This window comes from Chiloscyllium plagiosum, unplaced genomic scaffold (assembly GCF_037043375.1).
Source record: "Chiloscyllium plagiosum isolate Xiang-an unplaced genomic scaffold, Cpla_swu_hap1 HiC_scaffold_21, whole genome shotgun sequence".
NCBI lineage: Eukaryota > Metazoa > Chordata > Chondrichthyes > Orectolobiformes > Hemiscylliidae > Chiloscyllium > Chiloscyllium plagiosum.
In genome coordinates, this window is record NW_028270159.1 from 19,973,025 (window position 1) to 19,985,680 (window position 12,656).

The window sequence follows — 12,656 nt, forward strand, 5'->3', positions numbered from 1 at the left end:
CATAAATAAATAATAAAGGGCGACTTGGTGACAGGATACTGATCTCTGTGCAGTTATTTCAATTTCAAAGTCATTGAATTCCTAAACTTGAAGACTTTAAAAGTCTTCCATTTAAATGTATGTAAACGTGTTCCCAGATAATCCTTCACCATGCTCAGAACTCAGAAGTAAAACTAAAACTAATGTCTCCACTTCTTAGTACATGTAGATGCATAATAAAGAATGTAGAAATACAGATCAAATTTAAAGCAATTTGTGATTCTGTCCACTTTCGAACCCAAATTTCCATATAAAAATGTATCATGAACCTTCATCTCAGTAGACTCAGCAGTGATGCTCTTCAAGGTCAAACTGCTCCTTGACAAGAATATTTGTGCCATAACATAGTGTTTGGTGAAAACTACAAAATAATCTAATTTCGTTCAGTGTTTTTAGTGATTTCTTTGAAACTCATTTATTAGCAAATACTGAGTTTTAGTTTACATCTTAATCTACTTGTATCTAAGTATTGTTGTTTAATTTTTTGAGACCAATGCAGATGACATCTTAAACATGGTTCATGAGTTCTGAGAAAGAGTCGCTTAAATGTTAACTCTGATTTCTGTCCATATATGTTGCTAGACCTGCTGAACTTTTCTGGAAATTTCTGTTTTGTTTCTTAAACATGGGTGTTCATTCCGTCTCTAAATTGAATGCAGTGCCAAATCAATAAATGGAACAACTTGCTCAAAGCACACTAAAGAATTTAAATTTTACCTTTGTGCTTTCCTGTGTGCTTCATTGAAATTAAGAAGCTATGTACAAATTAAGTGAATAGAAATCTTTAGCAGCAGAAATTGCAATTGTATTCACAAATGATGTTAATGCAGATTTTCCTATGTGTAGTATGTGAAAATTACTAAAAACTGAAAGGACCGCGGATGCTATATATCAGACAAAAATAGAAATTGCTGGAAATGCTCAGCAGTTCTTGCAGCCTCTGGAGAGAGATCAGAGGTAATGTTTCAGGTCAAGTAATGCTTTCTCAGAAGTGGTTCTGAGGAAGGGTCACTTGACCCGAAACATTACTTCTGACCTCTCTCTACAGAGGCTGCTGGACTTGCTGAATTTTTCCAGCAATTTCTATTTTTGTGTCTGTGAATATTAGTAAATTGTGTGTTATGAGAATTCAGGATTTACTATTTTGAATATCCTTGATCATGACCATTTTAATGATAAACAGTGTAATGCAGGTATTTCCACTGACTTTGCTCACGTAGACCTTTTACTCCAAGTTCTCAATTGCTTCCAGAATACGTTACCTGTTCACTGCAATCTCCTGCTGGTATAGCAGATTTCCTAAGCACATAGTGTTAGATTCACAGCTGACACTAATTTAAAGTGTCTTGGCAGCCAATTGAACACTTGAATTTTCACCCACAGCATAAGGGAAACTGAACTGCACATGCTTAAAAGACCTGGATGCACTGCATAGATACATAGATTATTGTAGAGCCCACCATTGGTATCCTGTTGCACTATTTCTGACACAATGCAGCAGATGCAAATAGCATTAACTGCAAATATCTTGATGTCTGCTTGGCTTCAGTTCAATTCTGACACAATGGTATCAGAGGTCAAGAAACCACCTTCCTAATTAACTCTCATTTTGGGCAAAGTAGGACTGTATATGTTTGTGTTAAAATGAAAACATTTGGAGAGTTTCAGCCATTTCCCTACCCCCTACCCCATCACAGGATGAGGGAGGAAGAAAATACACACAATGCAATCACAAACAACTATCTGCCACCTTTCTTAAGACTCAGTGATGTGTCTGTGTTTTCCTCTCAAGGCATAACACTAGATTCTGACAGCTTTTGGGCCAGAATAAGCTTCTGTGCTCTTCCTTAACTGCTCAGACAGAATTTTTGCTGCAGTCTCCTACCCCATCCTCAAACCTGCAAAGCGAATTCTTTTATTTCACAATCTCTCCTTCCACTTGCTGTTTCAAGCACCATCCCTCATATCTTTTTGTCCTGTCAGTCTGTCTGACTGCTGGGCAAGTAATTAAATGACAACAAGGCTCTGCCATTAACTTTGGGCTGAAGGGACTCTAACTCTTGAATGTCTGCAATGACCAATCCACACTAATCCCACTTTCCAGCACTTGGCCTTTTAAGTGCTCATCCACATACTTTTTTAAAGGTTGTGAGGTTTCCCACTTCTACCCTCCCAGGCAGAGCATTCCAGATTTCTACTGAAAGAACTCCATCGAAGTGGGTATCCCATCAACAAGTCACCTTTTATTTACACATGGAGAATGATCCAGCTCCCTCAGAGTCAACTTTGAATGAGCAAGATGTCTGACACTCCCATTCTTTTTTTCAGAATGTCTGACGCTCCTGTTTTTTTTAATTTTATTTTTTTCCCTTCTCCGACACTACCGTCTAACTGCGGTGACACACACACATTCATTTTTTTTTTCTCTAGTGAACAGAACCTCTGACATTCCTATGTAATTTTTTTAAAGAATGTTTGACATGCCTTTTTATTTTACCCCGACACTACCCTAACTGCGGTAGTGCTTATTTTTCCCCAGCACCCATGGTGTGTGTGTGCAGGTGTGAGACATGGTGAGAGACACAAGGTGCACAAATCTTTATTAAATTTCCACCACCAGGAAGATAGGAAAACACCCGACTGGCCAGTGACAAGCAGTGCCCTTCACAAAAGGGCAATGCTGTGTGATCAAACAGTGAAGAGGAGGGCAGGGATTAAATCAAAATAGAGTTGGAGGGGGAAATAACGCACTCCACTCCCTGTGGCGCCCACCTCTCCCTGAACAACTCCAGGGTGTTGGTGGACACCACGTGCTCCTTCTCCAAGGACACTCTGGCTCTAACGTAACCACGGAAGAGGGGCAGGCAGTCGGCCCTAACGACACTCCCATTCTTATCTGTATGCCAAGGCTCCCTGATTGGACCAGATTAAGAGTCCAATCAGGGAGCTCATATTCTGTCAGGTCCACCTGGCTGGCCTCATAATAATCACTATATCCCTCCTCTGCGTCAGAGGACATAGGCTGGTTCTGTTTTGTTTCTTCCAACACTGCCTCTGATACATGAGTGTAATGCACAGTAGCTCCCTTTGAGCGCCTTGGAACAAATTAATTCTCTTCTTCGGGTGGCAAAGACATTGAGGCGACGACATCCGCTATGTCCATCTCAGATTCTGAGGGACTTCAAAGCTTGAAGGAGAAGGAGAACCCATGGGCTCTGGAGCACTTGCAAAAACTGTTGAGGTGGGCAGTGTTTGTGAGTTTGCTTTTGTATGGTCAACATGCTTGTTCAGGACTGTTGCACCTACCCGAACTTTATACATCACTGGACCCTAAACATGCATCAACCATGCCTCTTACCCATGCAGGGCCATTCCCATGGTTCCTACACCAAACTTCAATTCCTGAAGTAAACTCTTTCTTTTGCTTAGAGTCTTGTGTCTGGCATTGGTGTTCCTGATGCTGTTTCATCCTCCCACCCCAGGTCTGAAAGCATCAGATTTAACTTAGTGCGAATCATCTTCCCATTTGCTACTTTGCTGGAGCTATCCTTGTAATTGCATGAGGGTTGATCCTATAATCAAATAGGACAGTTTGGTATCTACTGAAGCTGTAGGATGTTTCTGTAAGCCTACCTTCTGACGCTTTCTGTCAGACCATTGGATGATGGATGGCATGGGCTGTCCTTCTATGTTGAATACCATTCAACTTTAGGAAATGCCCAAATCCCCCTGGCAAACAATGGCCCTTCTGTGACCAACACTTCTGGGAGTACACGTATAGCAAAAGATTCACACAGTTTTTCTATCATTGTCCCCGCGTTTGTCGAATGAACCCTATGCACATCCAGTCACTTTGAGTGGGCGTCCACAATGACTAAGAACATTGAGCCCATGAAAGACCTGCATAACTGATATGTAACCGAGTCCAGGGTTTACCTGGCCATTTTCATGAATGTGGGGAAGCTGCTGGCAGCAGTTTTTGTCCTTGTTGGCATTGCCTCACATATGTCTGCATCCAGTCCTGACCACCAGACATAACATTTCACCAACACTCTCATTTTGGAACCCTCTGGATGACCCTGGTGGAGTTCAGCCAGCATCTGGTGGCGACCTTTGCTCAGGAAATCGCTGTTGCTCCCATAATAGTGTGCTGTCCTGTACTGTGAACCAGTCTCTCTGGGTTCAAAGAGGTTTCAGTTCGGGTTGTCACGGCCTTTTGGTTTCCCCATCACCACCAGCTGTTTCAGTTTTGTCAGGATCAGATCTTTCCGCATCCAAAGTCTGATAGTGTTATCTGTAACTTGCAGTGTGTCTAGAAAATGTAAAACCGTTACAGTAGTGGTACCACCGTGGTGTATCTGCCAGCAGGAGGCGGCTCAATACATTTACATTCACTATTTGACCTTCTGGACAGTGTTCCAACTGTAATTACATGCACGAAGTATTAGAGCATGCTGCTGAATTTGGCCAGAAGCTGTGGATGGCTCTTCATTGTCCTCTTTAAGCAGACCTGGCAGGGGTTTGTGGTCCATTATTATTACAAATTTACGTTTGGAAAGGTATTGGTGGATCTTTCTGACTCCAAAGATGACCATCAAACTTTCCTTCTCTATCTGGGCAAATTTATACTCTGCGTTAGCCAAAATCCTGGATGCATATGATATTGGGATTCCTCTCCATTGAGCCACCTATGAGCTAATACTACCCAGAAGCAGTACGGGAGACATAGCTGTCAATAACGGATCCCACTTGGTAAAATATTGTACCAATACATTAGAGGAATGATAGCTGTTTCTTCCCTTACTTAAAAGCTGTGGCTTGGCCACGTGACCATTCCCATGGCTGATTCAAAGGTACCAGGATGGAGGCGAGATTATGTATGAGCTTTCCATAACAATTTACCAGCCCAAGGAAAGACCTAAGCTCTGGTACAGACGTGGGAGTCGGGGCACATTTGATTGCTCTCACTTTTATTTTCCAATGGATGTAACCCAATCTTAGTGACTCAGTAGCCCAAGTACTTGGGGCACTTTTCCCTTCTAAGGCATGCACCCACCTGGGAGAAAGGGCTACGTCCAAGTTTTCTAAATGCTCCTTACTGGTTTCCCTGTTATTAGCACGTCATATAGATAAATGGTGACCTGAGGTACACCTTGTAAAATGTTCTCCATTGAACACTGAAAAATTGCATTGGCTGACCCCAATGGAAGTCCTGTACATTGGTACAAACCCTTATGAGTATTAATTGTAGCATACTTCTGGGAATCCTCATCTAACCACAATTGCAAGTATATGTAACTCTTTATGAAGGACAGCCCCCTCTGCCAGCTTTACATATAAATCCTCTATGGTGGGCGGCACGGTGGCACAGTGGTTAGCACTGCTGCCTCACAGCGCCAGAGACCCGGGTTCAATTCCCGCCTCAGGCGACTGACTGTGTGGAGTTTGCACATTCTCCCCGTGTCTGCGTGGATTTCCTCCGGGTGCTCCGGTTTCCTCCCACAGTCCAAAGATGTGCAGGTCAGGTGAATTGGCCATGCTAAATTGCCCATAGTGTTAGGTAAGGGATAAAGGTAGGGGTATGGGTGGGTTGCGTTTCGGCGGGGCGGTGTGGACTTGTTGGGCCGAAGGGCCTGTTCCCACACTGTAAGTAATCTAATCTAATCTAATGTGAGTGAGTGAGTATATGTCCAGCTGAAAAACATGGTTTACCATTCATTTAAAATTCCCTCAAAAGTGAATCAACCCATCAGGCTTCACAATTGGTAGGATTAATGTTGCTCATTCCACAAACTGGACTGGTTTAATGATTCCTTCACTTGCCTCTCTCCTGATTTCAGCCTGTCCTTTTGCTGTACTGGGGTAGACATTGCAGAATCATGGAATTGCTTCCTGATGAACATGCAAAGTTGACTTGGCTTCTTTGGTAGTGCCTAGACATTCCTACAAAAAAGCTTCAACGCTTTTAATTAGGACTTCACTCAGGCAGCCATTTTCTAATTGAAAAATGTTGAGCTAATCTAGGTGAATCTTTCTCAACAAATTCCACCCCTTCAAGCTTGGGGGGTGAGCCTTTTACTACAGTCAGTGGTAACTAGACCAGCTGCTTCTCATCAGGGCCTGGAACTGAAGTTGTACCCTTATTCTCAGACAAGCTGAAGTCTTGCGCAAACTTAAGGATTGGAGTCCTGAGCGAATTTTGTTGAAGACTGTTTCCATGATCACTAAAACGGCCACACTAGTATCAAGCTCCATTAGAACTGGGTGACCATTTAACCAGGTGTTTATTTTGATTGATTGTGATTTGAATGTTGCTGAGCAATTTAACCAGATGTACGTGGATTTACCAGGGTGTACAGTCTCCTGGATGCCAGTGTATGAGTCCTCTTACTCAGTTTGGATCTAGTAGGACTCCTTTACTGTCTTGAGTCTGCATACTGGTAACAACTTCAGTGGTTTGCTGACCCGGATCCTGAAGAAAATTCCAACTGTTTGGCTGAGGCTTAGCTTTGTTTTGGGGTTTTGCTGTGGGCTGATCTAGGGTTCAGAATATGTCTTGAGTGTGGCTATGCAATTGCCTTCACTTAAGTTCCCCAAGCTCAGTCGGAATGACGAGGATGTCCACTTCCATTGGAATACCCTGCAATGCACGTGCAACACTTTCCATACCTTCCAATGGTATAAAGCAAATTGTAGTGCCTGTTTGAAGTCCATTTGGGCTTCAGCTAGTAGGTGTTTTTGTATGGTTACATCATTAATCCCACATATCAAGTGGGGTCTCATCATCTCATTAAGGGTTAAAGTCACATGCCTCTGCCAGTTGTCTGATCCTTGTCAAAAATCCTGATACAGATTCCCCTGGTTTTCGAATTGCTGAATAAAACTGATAACATCTCAGAATTAGAAGAGACTTGGGGTCGTAACATTCCTTAACTAAGTTCGTCAACTCTTGAAAGATTTTAGTATTTGGTGCCTCGGAAAGTTAGGGTCCTAATAACCAAAAAAGCTTGGCTCGACCTAGCTGTCAAGAGAATTACTCATTGCTTGTCATCTGCCCCAATGTCTTTTTCCCTGAAAAATAATGCATTCTTTCCACATACCGGGCCCTTTCTTTGGTCAAGCTTCCCAAATAATGACATGATGCCAGAAATGTTTATTGCAACTCAATGGCAATTGTTGCAAGTGAATTTCTTCAGGAGCATACTTTTCTCTCATTGCCACTGAAATAACACCACAGAACGTGGTATCCCATCATCAAGTCACCTTTTATTTACATGTGGAGAGGTGTTGATACTGATCAAGCTCCCTCCGTGCCAGCTCTGAGTGAACAGAACCTCTGACATTCCTGCTTATATTATTTTATTAAACAAATTACAAAACAGTTTACGAAAAACATTAACAGCTGTACACAAGAGACAGCAATTTTACAAGGGAGAGGAGCAGCAAAGCTAGGCCCCAAACCCTACCGTTCAACCATTTTACAGGGAGAGGAGGACAAACCTCAAATCCCAGTTCCACATATGACAAGACAGTGACAATGACATTTGTACATTAGACAATACCGTTACATACAAAAGTGCAGACAATACAGACCCAGCAAGCCCCCGCCCCTCCCACCTTCCGACCACTCTAAGGCAGCCCGCCCCTACCCACCTTCTGGTTCTCGGTCCACCCCATGCCCCTTCCAGTTCTCAGTCCGCCCTGACATACCTTTCGACCACCTCTAGGACAGCCCGCCCAGGGTGACAGCAGTCAGGACAGACATTCCTGCTTATATCTGTCAACCAGGGCTCCCTTATTGGTCGAAATGATCAGCCCCAATCAAGGAACTCATTTTCTGTGAGGTGTACTGGCTGACCTTGTTACAGTCACTATACCTACTGTCCTCTGGGTGAAAATATTGTTCCTCAAATTCTCACTTAACTCTCTCTTCACCTTAAAATTATACCCTTTTTGTTAGTGACCCTTCAACTACAGGGACCAGCTGTTTCCTATCCACCACTCGATGTCCCTCATAATCCTATACACCTGAATTTAGCCGACCTCAGCCTTCTCTGCTCTGTTTTAAAAAAAACCCAACCTATCCATCTTCTCTTCATAGCTCAGGCAATGTCCTGCTGAATCTCTTCTGCACCCTCTTGTGCAATCACATTCTAAAATGTGGTGAGCCAGAACTGCACATAGTACTTAAGCTGTAGTCTAACCAAAGTTTTGTACAGCTCCAACATAACGTCCCTGCTATTATAATCTGTGCCACAGCTGGTAAAGACAAGTATCCTATATGCAGCCTTAACCATCCTTTTAACTTGACCTGCTACTGTCAGGCATCTGTTAACAAGTGCCCCAAGTTTCCTTTGTACCTCTGAGGTACCTAGTGTCCTGCTGTTTATTGATTATTATCTTGTCTTATTATTTCTTCCAAAGTGCATCACCTCTCACGTTTCAGGGTTAAATTCATCTGCCATGGCAGGGCCCCTGCTTTCCAGGAATTTCTGAGCTCAACCATGACTGTGGATCTACTCCCCGGTTGTACCCCTGTCAACGGAGTAAATGTCAGAGCCATGGTGACTCTTGCTTTGAAATCCGATTACCAATCTAGTGATAACACTGAATTAACGGAACCCATTTTCATATAGATCCTTCTACTGTAATAGGGATCCTCAACAGCCAAATATTTTCTATCAATGAAAGCTTTACTTTAGCAGTCCTGAAATATAGTGACATTTGATGATACAGTTATGTTGTTGCTGTTCCCTTGGAAAGATGATGCAGACATTGGTCGAGACGAACTTTGTGTCCCTGATGTTTGATAAAGTCATAGGCTGTAAAATCTCTGATAGCACAGATGTGCCATGACTTTGACTGAAGTGAACTGGCAACATATTAGTTGAGGCCATTGTGACTGCCATTTAGAGTACTACTGGTTCTTTTGGACTTTGGCAATAGACCTCCTTGTAGAAATATTTTTTGTTTAGTTTTGTTTGGGGCTGATAGAGTTAAGAGAGACGATAGTGGATGTAGCTACCTCACCTTGTTCCCTCTGAATTCTTATACCTCTTCATCTTCATCCTCTTCCAATAAAACAAATGAGAGTAATCACCTTAGCTGGCAAGTGACTAAAAGCAAAAGAAGTGAACAAAAACTGCTTTAATTGATCAATTTCGAACATACGAATGCAAATTAAATAAAAGTTCTTGTATTCATATCTTTCGAGTCTGAACTGAATTCTAAAGGATATTCTATGGCCAGTAATTTTAGTTTTATGAAAGCAATTGCCATTTAACTGCACCACAGCATAGTGATGCGCAAGTTTATGTTTACAGTCTCCCATGATGCTACGTTTACATTAACCTTGACCTGTGCAGTGAGACATAGACACTTCATTATATGGAGAGGCTGTACTTCTCAATGGGTCATGCGAAGACCAAGACCTTCATCAACTTTTCTGAGGCCTGCTACAAATTATTCTGGGAAGTGTTCCTATCATGAGTATTCAAATATGAGATTATAGCCTTTTTTTCCAAAAAGCTTAACCAAATAAGTACTATAAAACTTGATTCATTGTATAATTTGTTTAATGTTCATTAATCAGTTTTAATTTGTTATTCAGTATCTGTAATATAACAGTTAAGTCTATCTTCAGTTTAAATAAATAAAAAGTGCAAACAGTATTAAGTAAAGTTGGAAATTTTTTTAAACTGAGCATCATTAAGGAGGAGATTGATTAGCTTCATTTGAAAGTCAAATTCCTAAGTAGAGCACTTTCTGCCAAATTTTAACACTGTAATTTTTTTAATGAAATGCATATGCGCAACTCTATTGAAATTTACTTGAGTATTTCATAATCAGTAACAATTTTCAGAAAATTAAATTTTGCACTGTAGCAATTTTCAAAGTGAGTTGAATAAATGTAGTGACCTTTTAGTATTTGGCAAATATGGAATATGAAGAAAGATCCTGAATATATTTCAATTTGTTATAGTTTGCTTTCCAACAAGCTCCAAAATATCATGCAACTATGAATTCTGCCTTAATTGCTAGATATAACAATTTCTCCCTCAGGACTTTTTTTATATAGATGATTTTTGCTATATTAACAGCCAATTATGAGTTTGTGGAAGGATTAACTTCTACAATGAAGTTAAACATCTCTTAGAAACAAGAATTCTAGCTGAATTATTAATAACTATTACAGTTGTTGCTTGTGAAAAGTGTTCACAATATTGCACGTTTGCACTGCAGCTTCTCAGCAACAGGATGTTTTTTTTATATTTTAACCATATATGGAGATCATTGTTTTTGACTCATGGTACTTGGAGACTCCCATTTCCTGCTAACACAAAAACGAATACTTCTGTGGGAAAGTCTAAAGCACATTTGAAAACTTTCAGAAACATTTTAATTACATTGATTTGTGGAAAAGTCTAAATAGCGATTTAATCCAGGCAATGTGACTGGTAAGTCTCTTTTTGGTCCAATCTAAAGGTATGATAATGACAGTTATGTTCATATTATAGTTGGTGTGTTTTGTGGGCAGGAAAACGTAATTTTTATTGTAATGTGCTCATTATAACAAAAAAGCCCTAAGATAATTCTAACTGACTGTGAACTGAGAGCGCAGTTCTACTTGACATCCTGTTGTTACTGAATGTGTAGTTAATTATTTTTACTTTTTAGGTATGAATGTGTGCCTGATGCCCAGGAAGAGGAATTCATTTTATATGTGTATAATAATTCTAGTAAAAGAGTTTTTTTTAAAAAAAACACCAATCCAATTTGCAACAAAGAGTAATTATTTAATGTTTTACCTTGTAACTATAGAGCAGGAGAAGTGTAACCCCAAGTGAACACCTTTTGTTGAGCTTAGAGCCTAAACTCCAGGAAGCCTGCTGTTCATGTTGGAATTTTTCATTTGAAGCTATGTACTTGATTCCACCTTTATTGCACTGATTGTATTTTGAATGAAGAATATGATTTCTCAACTTGGCAGTGTGGGAGTCTGATTTTTTTTTTAATTTGCAGCTGCACTATAGTGGAAAAGTCTGTGCTAGTTTGGAAAATGGTAGGCTGCCAAATCCTTAAATTGTAAAATCATCTTCTATAGCTAAATCAATTACCTCTTTTTTTTGCAGCCCACATTACTACATGAATTATACCAGGAATAATTTTGGCTCCAGTGGTATTGTCTTTTTTTTTTAAATATTAAAAGGTTTTCTCATGGAGTGTACGAAATAGGAATACCATTTTGCATTGCTAAAGTCTTGTTTTGCTTCCAGTTGCTGTTGTTAGTAACTTGCTATTATAGCATTGGTGATAGTTTTTCTATTTAGATAATTGTTTCAAAACAAAACAGCTAAATAATATAACAAGTGCAAGCTAAATGTTCATATGGGCCAGAGGGTAATAATGCAAAGGAACAGCAGACTCAATATTCCTGTTATAAGCATTTCCTTGTTGAATCAACCAATTATTTTCCTCCTCTTCTCTCATGGTGTATTGGGCACAGGCATTTTCAGTTCAGGGAAGTCCACGCCAGACTTATGAGATGTACGATTCCTGTATTTTCTAGCTGTAAGGCTCTGTGTGAAATTAATTTGAGAATTCTCAATCCAGTTTCTAACAGTGACAGACATACCGTTCAAAATTGCTCATAATCTCACTCAAGAGGCCACACGATGAAAAAATTGTCTGCTGGATCAGTGTGGAGTGGTATTTAGGATTGAGTTGAAATATGTCCGTGCAGACTGAAGGGAGGTTTACTCTTCTGTCAGCTGTGGTACATATGACCTGGGAGTGCTTATGATTGCCACCCAAACAGGATGTGAAGATACATATCACTGAGAGTTAGCCTTATCTTGGTGAACACAAATACAACAAAATACATGGTTTTGTTGTGAAATATAGGGTAGTTATGCTTGTAAAGTTAATTTATATTTTTATATTTGAGTATCTTTAATGTTTGTAAGTAATTTTCCTTTCTTCCTGCTTTTCAACCCATGCGTTACCAGTTGTCCTCAGAAACATAACTAACCTGTCTCTTTATGGAGAAATGTCTTTGCAAATCAAGCACACCCCACGATAATGTGGCTGAATGCAAGTATTCAGCGAAACGGAAAAATGAGCCTAGTTTGTTGATTACCTTTAAGTGAAATGAAAATGCAATATTCTTGTTGTCAGTGTGAAAATAGATAAGATACTGATGGCTTTGGGCATCATTCATATTTTAATCTTCTCAATTTCATAAATTTCAGAAGGTTTAATTAGCTTAAAGATGGAACAAGTTTAATCCTAACAGTACAAAATCAAAAGATTGCAAATGCTAGGCATCTAAAATAAAATTTGAAAATGCTAAAAATATCCAGTAAGTCAGGCAGCATCTGTGGAGAGAGACATAGAGTTAACATTTCAAGTTCAATAACTCTTCCTAATCCTAAAGGATCTCCGTTTCAGCAGATATATTTTAAATGTTCAGATATGTTTTGATAATCATCAGTCCACATAATAGTTAGAAGGGTATTTCAGAATAATGTGTTTTTTTAAATCAATAAACAATGAGGTAACTGACCTTAAAATTGACAAGTAAAAACTTTGGAGAAGAGGAAAGATAAACAAAGTAC

General features: G+C 40.0%; 1 protein-coding gene across 8 annotated transcripts in view; it reads left to right on the top strand.

Moving 5' to 3' along the window:
* Positions 1-12,656, top strand: part of LOC122564877 (disabled homolog 2-interacting protein-like) — a 699,362-nt gene that overhangs the window by 545,727 nt on the left and 140,979 nt on the right. The window contains exon 1 of one of the 8 annotated variants that reach the window (XM_087998390.1): positions 10,419-10,496. The exons of the other annotated variants lie outside the window; for them this stretch is intronic. The gene's annotated coding sequence lies outside the window, so the exon portion shown is untranslated. Of the gene's footprint in view, positions 1-10,418; positions 10,497-12,656 lie in introns of those variants that run through there. 8 annotated transcript variants of the gene reach the window in all.